A 19,048-nucleotide genomic window follows, 5' to 3' on the forward strand; every position below is an offset into this window, starting at 1 on the left:
TTTGGTTTCTTTCTTGACCATAGGATAGATTCCTTCACCTGCTGCAGGTGTGTGCTGAAAATTGTTTGCAAGGATCCATGGCAGGGGAGGGGTGGTATTCACTTATTTTCACTACCGGTTCGCAAATGTGTGTGTGTGTGCACAGCCTTCTGTGCATGCGCTTTTGGTGAAAAAAGGGCCTAAATGGGATGCCGTAGAGCCAGGGCAGGTGGGCAGGGCCACCCACGATTTCCGCTACCTGTTCGGGTGAACTGTTCTGAACTGGTAAAATACCACCTCTGATCCATGGCTCTGGGTGTCCTTGCAAAAGAATGCGGGGTCCCAAGATACAGGTCCTCCATGGAGGGTCCACCCTTCTCTTAGAGGGTTATGGCTGCCATTTGGACATGAAGGAGAGCAAACGCGGAACAGAGGAAACAATCATCAGTTCCTGCTATCAGGATGGGTGGTTTTGTTTTTAACGTTTCGATAAAAACCCTGAAAACTGTTTCCGCCTTGATATTAATTCTGCCTAGGGTCTAGAGCAGTGTTTCTCAACCTTGGCCTACCTGAAGATGCGCAGACTTCAACTCCCAGAATCTCCCAGCCAACTGGCTAGGGAATTCTGGGAGTTGAAGTCCGAGCATCTTCAGGTAGGCTAAGGTTGAGAAACACTTCTTCTAGAGGATCTAATTCTTCTGTTATGCCTCAGAAACATGTAGAACATCAAGCCCAAAGACCCATCGGAACAGGATCATTTACATGGGACTTTGGGTTGGGGAAGCTTAGCCTGGAGAACTACCTTGGCACTAGACAGTTGTAGACATCTCTCTAGCCCCCCCTTGTCTCCTTAGCACGGTTCAACCCCTTTGTATTGTGGGGAAGCCAACCCCAGTACTGTCTCTTCTGCCTGGCGGGCGTGACTTCTGAGATGCCGGTAAAGGCGTGAGGTCCCGCAGAAGTGCCGCTTGCACTGGGGGCAGGAATACAGCCTCTCCTCCACGTGCACGCACTGGTGTTTGAGCAAAGCGGAGGCATCGGCAAACAGCTCGCCACAATTCCCACACGGGTGGGCAGAGAGCTGAGTACCATCGGGGTTGTGGTGGTGGGCATGTTGGTGGCGCTGGAAATGCAAGGTGCTGTTGAAGCTCTTGCCGCAGTCAGGGCAGATGTGGGGCTGACCTCCGGCATGGGTGCGTTGGTGTCGATACAGGTGGGAGGTGCGCCCGAAGCACTTGCCGCAGTCCCCGCAGGAGTAGGGCCTCTCGCCGGTGTGGATGCGTCGATGTCGCTCCCAGTGGGAGCTCCACGTAAAACTGAGCCCACACTCCCCACAGTGGTACGGCTTATCGGTGGAGATGTGAAGCCGCCGGTGCTGAGCTAGCTGAGTGCGAGCGCTGAAGCTTTGCCCACACTCCCCACAACCAAAGGGCTTATCGGCAGTGCCATGAAGTCGGCGGTGGCGGGCCAGCTGGGACCGTCCCCCAAAACTCTGCCCACATTCTGAGCACTGGTGGCTCTGGTCCCCCCCAACCAAGTGCAGACGCTGGTGCTTCACCAATGCCAAGCCGTCGGCAAAGGCTTTACCGCAAAGGGTGCACTTGTAGGGCTTGCGGCCGCTATGGGTACGCTGGTGCTGGTCAAAGTGCAGTGTGGTGCTGAAGCTGCGCCCACAGTAGGTACAGATATAGGCACGGGTGACGTTGGCAGCTGTGTTGGTGCCGTGAGTGCGCTGGTGGCGGTAGAGGTGGGAACTGCGGCTGAAGCGCTTGCCACACTCATTGCAAGGATAGGGCTTCTCCCCGGTGTGGATGCGCAGGTGCCGGGCAAAATGTGAACTCCAGGAAAAGCTCTTGCCGCAGTCGCTGCACTGGAAGGGCAGCCGGCCGGTATGGAGCCGTTGGTGAGTCACCAGCTCTGTGTTGCGCCGGAAACACCGGCCACACTCGGCACACTGGTAGGGCAAGCCCCGGGTGGGCAGGAGGGCTGGGGAGGGAGTTCCTGGGGTAGTGTTGGCACTGGCATGTGCCCGCTGATGCCGATACAAGTTAGAGCTGACGTTGAAGCTTTTGCCGCAGTCTTCACAATGGAAGGGGCGCTCGCCCGTGTGCGTTCGCCGATGCTTGCTGTAGTGCGAGCTGCAGCTGAAGACCTTCCCGCAGTCCTCGCATTCATAGCCCTTCTGCAGAACCAGGATGGGAGCCCCCTCCCCTGCCAGGACCTTGCTGCTGGACGGCTGCACCACCCTCCAGCGCAGGCTCTTGCAGTTCCCAGAAACCACCCTGGCGTCCAGCTTGAGCAGCTCCGGTTGGTGTTGCTGTGGGACTTCTTCCTCTTCACTCTCTTCCTCTTCCTCACTGCCCATCCCCTCACCTGGTAGGAAGAAAAGACAAAGGGCCATCATCTTTCCAATATTCCCATAGTCCACACAGATAGTCCTCGATTTACTACTGTAACTGTGTCCTGCCATGGCAGTCATAACTCATAATGGTCATTAAAAGGGAGTCGCCGTGTGACCAGACCCTGTTTCATGACCTTTTTTTGTGGCGGTTGTTAAGCAAACCGGAAATAAATTCTGGCAAAAACATAAATTGCAGTCAGGTGACCACGGGGCGTTGCAAAAGGCAGTAAATGTGGGCCGGTTGTGGAGTGCACAAAATGGGGCCACGTGACTGCAGGGAAGGGGCTGAACACCGGTTCTTCAGTGCCATGTTGTAAGTAGCTTTTGGAGGGAATCCGTCATAACTTTGAACAGTTGCTAAGCAACCGGCCGTAAGTGGAGAACTACCTGTATCCTGAAGAGATGGCCAGAACTTGGAGTCTAGGGCCTGTTCTCTAAGGTTTGTTCAAATCAAAGCTTTCAGTTGCTAAGGGCGCTAAAACCTTTGGTGGCCTATTTCAAATTGTATTCTCTGCCAGCAAGCATTCGGCCGTTTTCTTTTCCTCCCCTTTCTGGCTTTGCTGTGAGACTTGGTGGTTACAAAAGGGTAAAGGAATCGGCAACAAGGAAATGTATGCATCATTACTTCTCAATCCCTATTCTTGTCCTGTACAGACCACAGCAAATAAGGCGCCTCCTTCGCCTAACACAACGCAGTAACCAAAGGGACCGCCGTATTTTTCATCCTCACCTCGGCCTCGGGAATGCCAAGTGAAAAACTGCAGGAATGGGCACAGCAAGTAATCTGACAGGTGATCAGGTTTATATTGATTGTAACCGAAGCCCCATTGGTCAGACATTGTTTCTGCAATGCAAGGTTTTGCTCCAGAGTCCTCCTTGTATGAGCCAGGGTGGCGCAGTGGTTAGAGTGCAGTACTGCTGTCTACTTCTGCCAGCTGACTGCAATTTGGCAGTTCAAATCTCGCCAAGCTCAAGGTTGACTCAGCCTCCCATCCTTCCAAGGTGGGTAAAATGAGGACCCAGGTTGTTGGGGACAATAGGTTGATTCTGTAAACCGCTTAGAGAGCGCTGTAAAGCACTGTAAAGTGGTATATAAGTCTAATTGCTATTGCTGTCCAACCTTCTGCCTCCTGTTGTGCTTAGCTCCAGTCAAGTGACATCCTAATATATATATTTTAGGAAATGCAGGATGAACTTAAATAAATTTGCAAGTCAAAACCCGTAACAAACTGGCATTTTTCTACTGTAGTTAGGGGTCAGAAGCTGTAATTTCCTCCCCCCCCCCAAATTCATCTACCTCATTAAAACACCCCATTATTACTGCCACATTTCACAGCTTGTCTCTCAGATCAAAGGCACCTCCACCAAATGTCTGAATCTCCAGTTTCTCAAGATTCCCATGTGGTTTAGTGGGGAAAGAGTAGTAGGACTACAAGAGGAGAGGGGTGGATTCTAGGCTAACCTTCAGACACAGAGGCTCCCAGTGAGACTCTTTCTAAGTCCATAAAAGTATTACTATAGGGAAAAACAGGATGAGATAGTATTATGTACCCTGCCTTCAACTCCTGTACAAAAGATGGGATGTAAATAAAACAAATAAGCAAGTGATAATATATTTCAGCAATATATTTGTGAGAGAGAGCTTATGTATGTGCCTTGTGTTGCAAAGCTTTGAAACATATTTTGCATCTCTCTCTCTCTCTCTCTCTCTCTCTCTCTCACTCACTCTCTTTCACCATCCCTCCTTTGGTTTTTGCAATCCAGATTTGATCATTTTCTAACCTTTTGAGGGGCCAGAGCAGGGGTGAAATTCAGCAAGTTCTGACAGATTCTGGAGAACCGGTAGTGGAAATTTGAGTAGTTTGGAGAACCGGCAAATACCACCTCTGGCTGGCCCCAGATTGGGGTGGAAATTGAGATTTTGAAATATCCTTCCCCTGCCACGCCCACCAAGCCACGCCCACAGAACCAGTAGTAAAAAAAATTGAATTTCCCCACTGGGCCAGAGAGTGCAGAAATTCTATTCTGTACTCTTGCCTAAATCTCGTTCCAGGCCACTGACTTGATCCATGTCAGACGGGAGCATAAATGGAGGTAAGGGTCATGGACCCATGGACCCACTGAAGTGTGAAGGAAAACATATTGAAGAGAAAAGCTGAGATCTGATACCTGGGTGCCCCCCAATCTCCTCACCTAAATTGGCTCTTCTTGGGTTCTCTCTACTACCAGTCTCCAGGATGCTGGATTCCTCTTCCTCTTTCACCAAGAAAATCTCACTGGGATTGGAGCTTGAAGATCCTGCTTGAAAAGGAAAGAAGAAAAATACATTAATTAACTTTGCTGGTTTGCTTGATTCCATCCTTCTTTTTGATTTGTTCTTCTCTTTAGCTGCAGCTTCTACATCAACCCAGGGACCACTTCCTTGTTCATCCAGAGAAAATGCATCATTCCCCTGACATAATGATGGGGCAAGTTTACCCAACATGCTTACCCATAAACCTACTAATTATGAGATGGCTTATACGTCCAATCCCAGTAATAGTTGCCCCATAGCCTTCTACATCTCGATAGCATTAGCGCTTAGACTTATATCCCACTTCACAGTGCATTACAGCCCTCTCTAAGCTGTTTAAAGAATCAGCCTATTTCCCCCAACAATCTGGGTCCTCATTTTACCTCAGAAGGAAGGAAGGCTGAGTCAACCTTGAGCCTGGTGGGATTGGAACTGCCAAATTGCAGGCAGCCAGCAGGCAGCAGGAGTAGCCTGCAGTACTGCACTCTAACCACTGTGCCACTGAGGCTTTCCAAACATGCAACCCATAACCCATTCCCACCAAAGATTATTTAAAGGTCTGGGCAATTTCATTTCCATCCCATTGCCAGGCCTAAATCCTGACTGAAAAGGGTCGAAATAATCTGCTTTATCCAGGATCCTTTGCAGCTGCTGAGTGACCTTCTTCTGTGCCGCCTTTCCCCCAAAAGGGAGAATTAAATACCAGACAAAAATTATCCAGTACAGATAGTCCTCGATTTACAATAGTTCATTAAGTGACCATTCAAAGTTACAACAGCACTGGAAAACGTGTCTTATGACCATTTTTCACACTTTACAACCTTTGTATCAGTCCCATGACCATGTGCTCAGATGCTTAGCAACTGGTACTTATGACTATGTTTCTGTGTCCCAAGGTCATCCGATCACCTTTTGCCAAGCAAAATCAATGGGGAAGCCAGGTTCACTTAACAACTGTGTTATTAACTTATCAATTGCAGTGATTCACTTAAACAACTGTGGCAAGAAAGGTCGTTTAAATGGGGCGAAACTCACTTCACAAATGTTTCACTTAGCAGCAGAAATTTCGGGCTCGGTTGTGGTTGTAAGTCGAGGACTACCTGTATAGTGGGATCCATCAGTGGTTTCTTGAGGTGTAGCTGAACCAGAATGAAGGACATGGAAGAACAAACCGCTCAGCCCAAGAAGAATTCACCACTGCTAAAGCACACACAACACTCCTAGCCAGCTTTAGTTAGAAGTGGTTTAGGTCAAAGTCATAAGGACCCTATCCACTTTCTCAGGTCAACAGGTTTCAGATAACAAGCTAAGGTGCTGTACCAAACATTCCCCCCCCCCCCGCCGCCCAAGGCTGGAGCCCAAATAAGAACAAATGTGAGAGTTTTTGGCTGACAGATGCTGAGCAAATTCTTTGGCACAGCCCTGTAAGGGGATCTCTGATTTTTTCCCCCTCTCCCTTACCCAATAGGCCACATGTCATCTGAAACAAGGCTAAGGAACAGCTATCTGTGGATGCAAATAAAAGTAGGCAAGTATTGTCGCTTTGCTGCTCTTTAAGAAAAAGCAGATGATAGCAATAGCACTTAGATTTATATACTGCTTCACAGGGCCGGATTTAGATGAAAAGAGGCCCTAGGCTATTCCACTTATGGGGCCCTTTCACCTCCCATTTTTAAGTTTGTAAATTACATGAGAGATAATAAAATACATCATTACTGTGATATATATCAATATATTAAATGAAACATGTTGTAATTGGTACTAACCTTTATAAAAAATGTGGCACGGATAATAAATAAAAATAAAAGGCCCCTCTTGATCTTGAGGCCCTAGGCTGAAGCCTAGTTAGCCTATAGGAAAATCCGGCCCTGACCGCTTCACAGGGCTTTACAGCCTTCTCTAAACAGTTTACAGAGTCAGCCTATTGCCCCCAACAATCTGGGTTCCCATTTTACCGACCTTGAAAAGATGAAAGGCTGAGTCAATCTTGAGCCGGTCAGGATCGAACTGCTGGCAGAATTAGCCTGCAATACTGCATTTTAACCACTGCGGCACCATGGGTCTTTGGTTATACATATTGGTTATACATATAGTAAGTAATTAAAATTATATTTACTCAGTGCCACTAGAGTTTCACAGGCCTCCTGGTGAGTTTCTTTGTAAGGCTTCTGCTTAGGATCTACAACTAGCCACTGATTCTCCATCATTCAGGCCCAAGTCACCTCCAGGCAATGAACCAGCTCCTAAAACAAGAAGAATGCTATTCACACCATTGACACATAACAATCTTTTCTTCTGGCAATGGCTAATAACAGGGGCAATGCAATAACTGAAACAGCAATAGCCCTCACTTGGAGGTCAGGACACAATGCCTTTAAAAATACAGTTACTAACTTTTTGTTTTCGTCTGGATTATCAGAACCAACTCACTTGGTTCTGTTGGAGTTATTTATGGAGGTAAGATCATGCTGGATCTTTTAATTCTGAATATGCTGAAAATAGAGCCTATCTTCAGTCTGTTCATAATCATCACTGATGTTGAACTAGATACTACATTCTACCTAGCGAGAGAGTAACCAGGCTGCTATGAGGTGTTTTTGCAGGTTATTTTGCTTGCATTCACACAGATGTGGAGCGCCATTTGGGCAGGGAATAAGGAAGTGAATCTGACAATGCCTTAGGGCAGGGGTATCAAACTCAAGGCCAGGGGCTGGATCTGGTCCATGGGATGCTTAGATCTGGCCTGTGGGACCGACCTGGAAACAGCGAACGACCGGCCCGCGGTGCCTCTGCCAGTAAAAATGGAGCTCAGGAGGGCTGCATTCAGCCCTCCCAGGCCCCATTTTCGGCTGCAACGATTTCCCGCAACCCTCTGTCAGTGAAAACAGAGCTCTGTTTTTGCTGGCAGAGGGATAGAAAACAGGGCCCAGGGGAGCACGTGCAACCCACCTGAGCTCCGTTTTTGCTGGCAGAGTGCTCAGGCCACCTCAGGCACCCCCAACGCGAGTGATATCAAGATGGTCACGCCCACCCTGGCCACACTCACCCCAGCGTCCCCAAGGTCAAACATAATCCTGATGCAGTCCTCAATGAAATCGAGTTTGACACCCCTGCCTTAGGGTTCTCTGAGACTTGAGTCCTGCCTCCTACGAATTGGACCTCTGCCCTGATTTCAGTGCCTGGATCAGATGCAAAGATTTGGGTTGCCGTTTCAACAGTATATCTGTGGAGCCTTTGGTGTCCTTTGAGTTTGGTTGTTTTCTTGCAAACGTTTCATTACCCAACTAGGTAACAACAGTGATAGCAATTGGTAAATCTATATACTACCAAAATTCTCATGTCTGTAACTTTTAACTGGGTGAAATAGTGCATCATAGGGCAACACTTTTTCAACCAAGGTACTTCAAATAAGCCAATTTACTGAATGCATCCAAAGTTGGCTTTTCCAGCAAGCCGGCCTGGCCTGTTAATTTTATCTAATTTTTTAAATGTCATTGTCCTATTAATTGGGTTTGTTTTTTTGGATATGTATCTAATTTCCTTTTAACTTTTGTGATATGTGTTTTTTAATGTTGTACGCCGCCCTGAGTCCTTTCGGAGAAGGACGGCATATAAATCCAATAAAACAAACGAACAAAATCCAGGACCTGTGTCTCCTAAGAGATTGAAATTTGGCAAATTTTATAAAAATATTTTATGGTATAAAAATCACCAGGAAGTGCCTTATGACGTCATATAAAATGTCATAAAACATTTCCTGTGATCAGCTCCTGATGTTTGACTGTACAGTGTAATTCAACATAGGCCGCTTTAAAAACAGATATATCTCTGAATATCTCCCTAATTTTTTTTTTTGGAACTTTTCAAGTATTTTAGAAGTTCTGCCATTGTTGGGAATATTGAGGCATCTTCTAAGGACGTATCTGAAACATTGGACCAACAAGTAAGGATTGTCTAGTTAATGATAGTTTGCTATACATTGCCACCCCAGAATGAATTGAGGATGCTGTGAAAATCATGACCAGGTTCCTACAAGCTGTAAATTTCTGAAAGAATTAAAACATACTCAAGTCCTTGCAAAAGGAAGTTGCTATTTTTAGTGATAAATCTTGGCTGTATCTTAGCTCGGGTTCAAGCTTCCAATGGTGTCATATTCCACTTTGAAGAACAGACCTGCAATATGAAAGTCTTCCTGGACTTGTAGTAGCCATTCCAAATGTTTTGGATAATAATGCCTTTAATTCCCAGTCAACCTGAAGGAGAGGAATAGCAGCCCAACACATCAAAGGAAGCAGCAGGCTTCCTTAATCCATCCTTTAGCTATGACTGGACCTTATGATGGTCCAGTCAGCCATCAAGTGATGACAATTGGACATAAATCATAGCCAATGAAAACTCCTTATCAACTCAGCAGACAACATACACAGTGATTTCATTCATTCTAATCAACCTTCAGGTAAACTGGCCCATGAGAAATCAAGAGGTCTAACATGCTTATGAACACAAACCTATCTATATCTTTCCCAGTTCTGAAAACCTGGCTACTTCTCTTTTACTTAAGGATTATCCTGATTTAAAGAAAGCCGTTTGCTAAGCCATAAAACAGCATACAAGGAAATGCCTAGGTCAGTGATGGTTAGCCAAAATCAGCGGGAGCCCAGGGGGGTCGCGCACGTGTGTGCCCACACCCATAATTCTATGCGCCCTCCCCCATGCACAACCCCCACCCGCTTTTGGCACGCGAAGGCATGGTGGACCCGTTTTTCGCCTTCCTCAGGCTCCAGAGGCTGGGGAGGGCGAAAATGGCCTTCCCCCCCCCGAGACCCTCCGGAGGCCAGAAATGGTCCGTTTTCCAACTACCGCTTTGCACGTTGGGCTGTTTTTCACCCTCCGGAGGGTGAAAAACGGCCCAATGCGCAAACCGGAAGTTCAGGAACGGACTTCTGGGATGCCTGTAGGGCCGTTTTTCTCCCTCCGGAGGCTTGAGGGAAGCCTCTTGAAGCCTCCCGAGGGCGAAAAATGGCCGAAAATGAAGACTGAAATCAGCTGGCCAGCACTCGCATGCACGCTGCAGCTGACAGGGCAAAGCCTTGCGTTCCCTAAGAAATGGCTCGCATGCCATAGGTTCCCCATCACGGGCCTAGGTAATGAATACCATAGCAAGAAGTCTATGGGGGAGGGGTTTATACTGGAGTGTCTTCAATAGTGATGGAGATTACCAGGGTCTGTCCCCTTCAAGAGTTTTTATTCTTTGCCTGATACAATGGAGTTAGAAATGACCAACTAGTGCCCAAATCTCTCTCTCCCTCTATTGATTCTCATACAATGGAATTTAAAAAGCAGAGCATCAGACAATTGAATCGTAGTTTGTGTCTGCACATGTATAATTATCTATATCAACCTTATATATTGAATCCCTTATTTCCAAAGGCCTAATCCAAGATTGCCATATTTTCTATTTTAAAAAAGACATTTGTCTCTGAATAATTTTGAAAATGCCAGGCAAGCAGTCACAGACAATTATGGAGGTTTGTTTTAATGAATGAATATGCACGAAAGAAAAAGAAAGATCAGTCCACATCAAGAATTGTTTCCTCCAGAAGCAGGTGGCTGGCTTCCAGATATTCTAAATCATGATTTGTTTGATCAATGTTTATTCAAAAAAACACATACAACATGCTTTGCCAAAATCAAACAAATCACATTTGATTAATCATAGTATGTGAATCAGATCTGAACATTAAAATAAAAAAATTAGAGGAACCACAAAGCAACCTTGGCTATCGTGGGTATGGCAAAAAAGGTAAAAGTCTCTTGGTTTAAGACAGAATACAGGTAGATTCTTTATCAGCTCACTGTATGGAACTTTATTAATAAGGGAAATGATGTTGTTGTTAGTTGAGAAGTTGTATCCGACCCATCGCAACCCCACAGACAACGTTCCTCCAGGCCTTCCTGTCCTCTACCTTCCTCTGGAGCCTACTGCTTCAGTGACTCCATCCAGCCACCTCATTCTCTGTCGTTCCATTCTTCTTTTGCCCTCAGTCGTTCCCAGCATTAGGCTCTTCTCCAGTGAGTCCTTCCTTCTCATTAGGTGGCCAAAGTATTTGAGTTTCATCTTCAGGATCTGGCCTTCTAAAGAGCAGTCAGGGTTGATCTCCTCTAGGACTGACGGGTTTGATCGCCTTGCAGTCCAAGGGACTCGCAGGAGGGAAATAAGGGAAATACCTGGCAGTAATTACCTACCTCTATTAAAAACTGGACTAAATCCTCCATCAGTTTAGTTCCCCTTGCTCTTAACGCATCCCTGGATCCTTCCCATCTCAGAAAGGATGGTGAAGGAGATCACTTCTTATTCCCATTTCATAAAGGAGAGAAGTTGAGGCAGAGAGAGAGAGAGAGATCAGGATCCAAAGCTATCCAGAGGAACTTTTGTAAAATACCAGGATTCTATCAACCTACATTCTTTCTCCCTTGCATCTTTAGTGCAAAATAGCAGACATTTCAGAGCAATTAAGACCTAAGGCTTGTTCTGCATCCTTAGGGGTTGGGTTTTTGTTTTTTTTTTTGCATTTTCCAAACACCTTTACAGATCCAGGTGTGAGTGAGACATGCAGAATTGCACAAAGGAACCTTGGCCCCGGCGAGCGGAGGGGCTTCTTCTAGGCATCTTGTTTCCCAGCTCTCCAAAGAGAAACTTTTGAAGGAGACCGAATTCCCCTCGGCGGGAGCTGGACCATTGTTCGGTTGGGGGCGGGGAGGAAGAAGGGACCTGAAGAGGGCTCCTACCGGAGTTTCCCTGGCTTCTTCTGTCCCGATCCTGGCTGATCCCACCGACCCCTTTCTTTGAAGCGCTGCTGATCGATCGCCCCCTCCCCCCCGCCCATTCCGGTGTGTGTGTATGGGGAGAATTGTGGAAGGGGAAGGGAGCGGGGAGAGGGCGAAGAGCGAAGGCTGCTCCGTGGGGAGAGGGTCGCTTCCCTCGCCTCTCCCCACGGGTCTCCTCTCCCCCTCCAGGCGTTCTTCCTACCTGCTCCTCTTCGGCTGCAGGTCCCTCGAGGATCTCGACTCCAGCCCTTCAAACAATGAGGAAATCTCTCGCCTCCCGGCCCCAGGTCTTCCCTCCGGGCCGTCTTGGCGCAGCTCCCGGCCTTTTGGGGATGCGGAGGGGGGGACCGGGAAGTCCCCCCGCTTGCCGCCTGCGAGAGAGAGAGAGGCAGCCCGAGGCCGTGGGCAGGGAGGAGGCAGCCCCGTCCCACCAGCGCGAGTCCGGCTCTTGGCTCGCTTTTCTTTATGGTCCTCCGCCTCCCCGCCTTCCTGCCTCCCCCTCCTCTCCCCTCAGCATCAAATCCAAGCACCACCATCGGCTGCTCCAGCCCCTTCCTGTGTCCTCGCAATAGCAAGCCGGTCTGAAACCTCTGGAAATCGTAGGTGCGCGCGTGTCTGCCCGCGTGGGGGTTGGGGGTGGGTGGAGGGGTGGGGTGTCTGAGAGTCGCCAATAACAATGCATCGAGCGGAGGGGGGACCCCTCGTTTTTTCAGGGGTTTCCCAGCCTCCTCCCGCCAGCCTCAGGTGCTCGAGAGTTGAAGGGGGACCGAGTGACCCGGTGCTGGGCGAGGCAGCCCTGTGGGCAAGGGTGAAATCCAGCAGCTTCTGACAGGTTCTGGAGAGCGGAAATTTTGAGTAGTTCAGAGAACCGGCAAATATCACCTTTGGCTGGCCCCAGAATGGGGTGGGAATAGGGATTTTGCAGTATCCTTCCCCTGGAGTGGGGTGGGAATGGAGATTTTGCAGTATCCTTCCCCTGGAGTGGGGTGGGAATGGGGATTTTGCAGTATCCTTCCCCCAGGAGTATGGTGGGAATGGAGATTTTGCAGTACCCTTCCCCTGGAGTGGGGTGGGAATGGGGATTTTGCAGTATCCTCCCCCCAGGAGTATGATGGGAATGGAGAGTTTGCAGTATCTTTCCCCTGGAGTGGGATGGGAATGGGGATTTTGCCGTATCCTTTCCCCAGGAGTATGGTGGGAATGGAGATTTTGCAGTATCCTTCCCCTGGAGTGGGGTGGGAATGGGGATTTTGCAGTATCCTCCCCCCAGGAGTATGATGGGAATGGAGAGTTTGCAGTATCCTTCCCCTGGAGTGGGGTGGGAATGGAGATTTTGCAGTATCCTTCCCTTGCCATGCGCACCAAGCCATGCCCACAGAACAAGTAGTAAAAATGTTTGAATTTCACCACTGCCTGGGGTGGGTTGGGTTTAGGCTTTCCTTCCCTAGGATGAGCAGGGGATCAACAGCAGAAGACACAACCTTGTGGTGCCCGACGTGTAAAAAGTCCAGCCATGCGCCAGGCCAGGAGAAAGGGAGAAGGCAACAGTCCTGACTGAGATAGATAGATTTATGAGAAGATATAGGAGTTAGGACTCCACCAATTTGGAGTTTGGGAAAATGAAGGGGAAACAAGCTGCCTTCCTTTCCAGTTCACCCACGGTATCCATTTTCAACCAAACTCAAAGCACTGACAGCAGAACTGCAAAATCAATCCATTATCATTGCTTGAGCTTCAAATCAGAACTCTGCCTATGCCTCAGACCTCTCCTGGGAGTCTGGTATCTGCTGCCAGTATGGGTGAGGTGGCCAACACGAGAGCCATTCTACTGTAGTGTAACCCACCTGGAAATTGGCACCGGTTGGGGCAGGCTGCCTGGGCTGCTGTCCTTTTGAATGTGAAACTAGCCCTGGTCCTGATGAGAAGCAGCTGTCCAAGGTCTGAGGCTTCCTTCAGCCTGGAAAAGTGTTTCCCTGCCCAACTATCTCAAGAGACCCATTATTCAAGAATATTACGGTAAGGTTTGAAACTAAAGACCTTCTTCTTGTAAAGTCCATGATCCTCCACTCAATTCTAGGTCCTTCTAATCACATGGTTACTTTGTTGATGAACGAATTTGGTCACGTGGGCTAGGAAACATGGGTCCGTATCCAACCCATTTGATCTACATTCAGGTCCTCTTTTTGGCTTAGTTCTCCCACCAATAAACTTTGTGAGCATTTTTAAACAATATCATTGTTACAAAACCTTATTTGCTCTTCACGCTAATTTTTGTTCAACTGGAACTTTCTGAATAAGCCACAGTTCTCTGGGTTCACACAAGCTATCTAGAAGACCTCCAAGGTCCCTTCCAACTCTACTATTGTATTGTATTATATATAAAAATTGCTGTGTGTGTCTGACTGCTCTTTAGAAGGCCAGATCCTGAAGATGAAATGCAAATACTTTGGTAATCCTAATGAGAAGGAAGGACTCACTGGAGAAGAGCCTAATGCTGGGAACGATTGAGGGCAAGAGAAGAAGGAGACGACAGAGAATGAGGTGGCTGGATGGAGTCACCAAAGCAATAGGCATTTATTTATTTTATTTATTTATTATTAGCGTTTATATACCGCCCCCTCTCCCGAAAGGGACTCGGGGCGGTGTACAGTCCGCATTAAAATGCAACAGATTAAAACATAGAAATAACTACAGAAATACATGTATATGAGGAGGATAAAATATGCCAAATTGTACTGCTAATAAATAAGTCAATACAAAAGTTTAAAATATCAGATTAAATTTAAAACACTATCCCTCTAAAAACCAGTAAGAATGTGTATGCCAGGAGGTAGACGTTATAAATTATGCCAAACCAGCCAGTCGGAACAGGTGTGCATGAGCTTAAATGGACTCCAGAGGATGGTAGAGGACAGGAGGGCCTGGAGGAACTTTGTCCATGGGGTCGCGATGGGCCGGACATGATTTCACAACTAACAACAACAAGCAGAGAAAGTGCAAGCACCACAGAAACAAAAGATGTTGGAGGACACCAGAAAAGGCTTTTTCAGGGGGTCTTGATAAAGGATGGATGCGATTGTCTCTGCCATGATCCTCTAGATAGAACAGAGTTCCCAACCATTCTGGCTTTGTGGCTCAGTGGGTGGGAGGGGATGGTTCCACATGAGTGGCAGGCAAATGCGCACATTTGCAAGAGCGGCAGTACACACGGATACACACTCGCCTGCTGCATGCACAATAGGGGATGCATACATGTGCCTGCCCACCCCCTCCATGGCCCAGTTGTGAATGGCTGCAGGCCAGGTAGTGGGCTATGGCCCAGGGATTGGGCTATGGCCCAGGGATTGGGGTACCCCTGCTCTAAAGTTGCTCCAACCTGACTTGTGAGCTTCAACTTTCAGAATGCTGACTGGGGAATTCTAGGAGTTGTGGTCCCCAAGTCTTCCCGTTGCAAAGCCCCTGCTCTAGAGCTCTTCAGAGCTATCTGGGGGAAGGTGGTAAAAATGTAAGAAGGACAATTGAACGTCTTCCCCCTTATAACGTGGGTTGTAATACACACAGGGGTCAGCTGCATTTTGACTTTTTCGATGCTCCCCTGCATGCCACTGCATCTAACTGCAGAGCAAGGAACAACAAAGAAACTAAGGGCATTATGGAGAAGAAGCTATCTCTCTCCTCTGATTGCTAAATCCATGTATTGTATGGCCTTTGTGACCTCCTGATCTGCAAAACAAGGCATCACCTGTGAATCTATGACTCAAGACAGTTCGAGCGCACAATCTAGCAGCCACAAAGCCAACAAGTGTTTGTGTTTCATGATGCAGCTTATTTCATCAGCCAAGAAAACAGAACTGAATAAAACCCAGTCTCTATATCTTGCAAATACAGGTAGTCTTATAACCACAATCGAGCCTCGGTGGCACAGTGGTTAGAGTGCAGTACTGCAGGCTACTTCTGCTGACTGCCAGCTGCCTGCAATTTGGCAGTTCAAATCTCACCAGGCTCAAAGTTGGCTCATCCTTCCATCCTTCCAAGGTGGGTAAAATGAGGACCCAGATTGTTGGGTGCAATAGGCTGACTCTGTAAACCGCTTAGAGAGGGCTGTAAAGAACTGTGAAGCGGTATATAAGTCTAAGTACTATTGCTATTGCTATCAAGCCCCAAATTTCTGTTGCTCAATGAGACAAATTTTAAGTGAATTTTGCCCCATTTTATTTACCCCTTTCTTGCAGGTTCTGACAGTTCTGGAGAGCCGGTAGCGGAAATTTTGAGTAGTTCGGAGAACCGGCAAGTATCACCTCTGGCTGGCCCCAGAGTGGGAAGGGAATGGGGATTTTGCAGTATCCTTCCCCTGCCACGCCCACCAAGCCACACCCACAGAACCGGCAGTAAAAAAAAATGAATTTCAGCACTGCTTTCTTGCCACAATTATTGCAGTTGTTAAGTTGGTAACATGGTTGTTGAGTGAATCAGTCTTTCTCATTGACATTGCTTGTCAGAAGGCTGCCAAAGGTGATCACGTGACTCTAGGATGCTGCAAATATGAGTCATAAATATGAGTTAGTTGCCAAGAGTCTGAATTTTGATCACGGGATCATGGGGATGCTGCAAAGATTGTTAAGTGTGAAAAATGGGCATAAGTCACTTTTTTTTTTCCATTGCCATTTTTCATTGTCATTGTGACATTGAACCATCACTAAGTGAACTGTTGTCAGTCGAGGACTACTTCTACAGCTCGTTATCCCCAGGTGGTCTACTATGTATACCCCTTAGTTAGTGTGTGCAACACACAACCGCCTTTACAACAGCCAAGCCAGCATGGAAACACTGAAGGGTGGTGTGGGGAGGAATCCAAAATATGGAAGGCAAACGAAAACAGCAATCCAGCCTTCAAGGTGTCAGGTTGAGCTGCAGAAAGCACATTAGGTTCCTTCCTCTACCAAAGACAATGCATCAGGAAGAAGGAAAGAAAAATAAAATGCACGGTGGGAGAAGGGAAAGGAAATTGGATACAGGCTTGGTGGTTGCTAGGCAATTAGCTGCTGTTCTTCTCAGTTCCTCTTTAAATGTTTGCAGATGAGGAACCAGACCCCAACAGTTGCTCTGGGAACAAGTTAGGGCAGCATCTCACTGATGCCACCGATGCTGGGGAGCCCTTCCCTTTAATTTGAATGGTGTGCCTAAAAACAGGCAGACCAGACCAGGATTACTCTGCCTTCCTGTGAAATAGTTGGGAGGAAAAGGCAACTGGTAGAAACAGATTAACAGAGTTGGAAGGGGCCTTGTAGGTCATCTACTCCAACCCCCCTTATCGCTCAAGCAGGAGACCCTACACCATTTCTGACAGATGGCAGTCCAGTCTCTTCTTGAAAGCTTCCACGGATGAAGCTCCCACAACTTCTGAAGGCAGTTGTTCCATTGAAACCACAATGCAGAATACAGAATAACAGAGTTGGAAGGGATCTTGGAGGTCTTCTAGTCCAACCCCCTGCCTAGGCAGGAAACGCTACACCACTTCAGACAAATGGTTATCCAGTCTCTTCTTTAAAACTTCCAGTGTTGGGGCATTCACAACTTCTGGAGGCATTTTCTGTTCCACTGATTAATTGTTCTCATTGTCAGGAAATTTCTCCTCAGTTCTAAGTTGCTTCTCTCCTTGATTAGTTTCCACCCATTGCTTCTTGTCCTGCCCTCAGGTGCTTTGGAGCAGTGGTCACCAACTGGTGGTCCATGGACCATTGGTGGTCCACAGAAAAATTATTTGCATTTTTTATATTGCACTAAATCAGGGGTCCTCAAACTACGGACCCTAGGCTGGATACGTGCAATTAACACTTGTGTTGTTGCAGAGTGTCTCCCCCTTCCGGGTCTTTTTGTGTGGGTCAGAGAGGGGCAGAAATTCCGAGGGGGTCTGCTTCAGCCTCCTGGTGTGGGGCTTTGGGCAAAGGCTGGAGGGAAGCCCCATTGGTGGCGAAGAGCCGGAGGGCCTCATGGGACTGCATCATGACCTGGAACTGGCTGACCATCTCAGCCCACTGAGCCTCCAGGCACCGGTACCTGGCCTTGCACTCCCGCAGGTCTTCCCTCTGCTTGGAAAGCCTATGCTCGTAGTCCTCAGTGAGGTGCTTCTGCTAAGCCTCCTTCTCGGTCAGATCCAAGTGGAAGCTGAAGAAATGAAGATGTGTTGTGATTGGCTGGCCATCTGACAGCTCAGTATAAAAGGGCTGTCAGATGGAATTCACCTCAGCTGCTGTTGTTAGCTGAGCAGCCAACTTGTTAGGCATGTTATGTTAGAGCTGAAATAAATCTGTTAGCCTTTAAAGCCGTCTTGCCTCACTCTGTCAACCACCGCTCTAATACAGGACACTTCTCACCCCCACTTTGGGACTGGCAAGAGCTTGAGTGGGTAGCATCTTGTCTTGGGATTTTACCAAAGGGCTGAATCCCTTTTGGGAAAATATCCCCTGGCGAGTTCACTCACAAAACCACATTTATTGTTATATGTTGGATGTTACCAAAGAATACTGTTATATTCTCTTGAGTGGTTTTGTTCAAAGGCAATATTCCTCTAGCACAGGGGTGTCAAGCTCAAGGCCCGGGGGCCAGATCTGGCCCATGGGATGCTTAGATCTGGCCTACAGGGCCACCCTGGAAACAGTGAAGGACTGGCCCGTGGTGCCTCTGCCAGCGAAAACGGAGCTTGCAAGGGCTGTGTGCGGCCCTCCAGGGCTCCGTTTTTGCTGGCAGAGGGTTACAGCAGGCCGTTGCAGCTGGAAATGGAGCTCGAGAGCCCGTCCTGGCTGGCAGAGCGCTCGAGCCACCAAAGGCGCCACAAACACGAGTGACATCTAGCTGGCCACACCCACTCTGCCCCCCCCAAGGTCAAACACAACCGTGACGCGGCCCTCAATGAAATCCAGTTTGACATCCCTGCTCTAGCAGGAAGACTGAGAAAACTCTATTCATTTTCACTTTGAGAATGCAGGCAGATGAATATTCATTCCACACCACTGCAAAGCGACAAAATAAACAAGGGAAAGATGGGTAAACAATATTATGTAAGTATGTGTTTCTCTGCTATGGAAATGAATTGTGCAATTTAGATTCTTGATTTAGATTTTCAGGACAGCCCAAATAGCAAAATATTTGTGTTTCTATTTGTTTTGAAAATATGGATGCAGTGGGTTTATATATCAGGCTAAGCCATGGTTTGTTTAAAAGTGGTGTATTGAGGTAACTGCATTTGGTTAGACTCGCATTTGGACTAATCCATATGGCGTAGTTTACAAGCCACAGTAGCTGAGTTCATCTAGCATTCTAAACCCCCAACTATGATTTTTAGCATAATTTGTGAACAAATTTGATATATTATTTCTCCCTAGAGGAAACTGTCTTTCTAAAGGAACAGTGGGAAAAAAACAGATGTGTAAATTAGGCATATAAATCATACCTAAATGAGGCATAAAAATCAGAACTACTTTATATTGGAGTAAAACTTTTGAATGTGCCAGAAATATAAGTGGTCTTGTTTAACAATCACTTACAAT

The sequence above is a fragment of the Natrix helvetica genome, assembly GCF_964273705.1.
Source record: "Natrix helvetica genome assembly, chromosome: 1".
Classification (NCBI taxonomy): Eukaryota; Metazoa; Chordata; class Lepidosauria; order Squamata; family Natricidae; genus Natrix; species Natrix helvetica.